This window comes from Charadrius vociferus, unplaced genomic scaffold (genome assembly GCF_000708025.1).
Source record: "Charadrius vociferus isolate BGI_N301 unplaced genomic scaffold, ASM70802v2 scaffold183, whole genome shotgun sequence".
NCBI classification, from domain to species: Eukaryota; Metazoa; Chordata; class Aves; order Charadriiformes; family Charadriidae; genus Charadrius; species Charadrius vociferus.
In genome coordinates, this window is record NW_009648250.1 from 7,134,743 (window position 1) to 7,135,014 (window position 272).

The window sequence follows — 272 nt, forward strand, 5'->3', positions numbered from 1 at the left end:
TGTCTGGTGGATGAGGCATATATATTAAAAAAAAAAAAAAAAAAAAAAAAAAAAAAAAAAAGCTAGATCTGAGCTTTCTTTGAGATGCTCAAATGTGAGCTGCTGCAGGTTGGCCTTGTTTTAGAGCGGGGGCTCTTCCAAATGACATCCAGAGGTCCCTTCCCACAGATGCGGTTCAGTGATTCCCAGCTGCAGCAGAACACAGTGTTTTCACCAAACTAGACGGTTGTACCGCTTAGCGAGTGTGCACTGTCATGTCCACAACCGTAGGA

At 43.4% G+C, this 272-nt stretch overlaps 1 protein-coding gene across 1 annotated transcript in view; it reads right to left on the reverse strand.

Moving 5' to 3' along the window:
* Positions 1 to 272, reverse strand: part of AK3 (adenylate kinase 3) — a 26,329-nt gene that overhangs the window by 22,347 nt on the left and 3,710 nt on the right. The gene's annotated exons all lie outside the window — the stretch shown is intronic.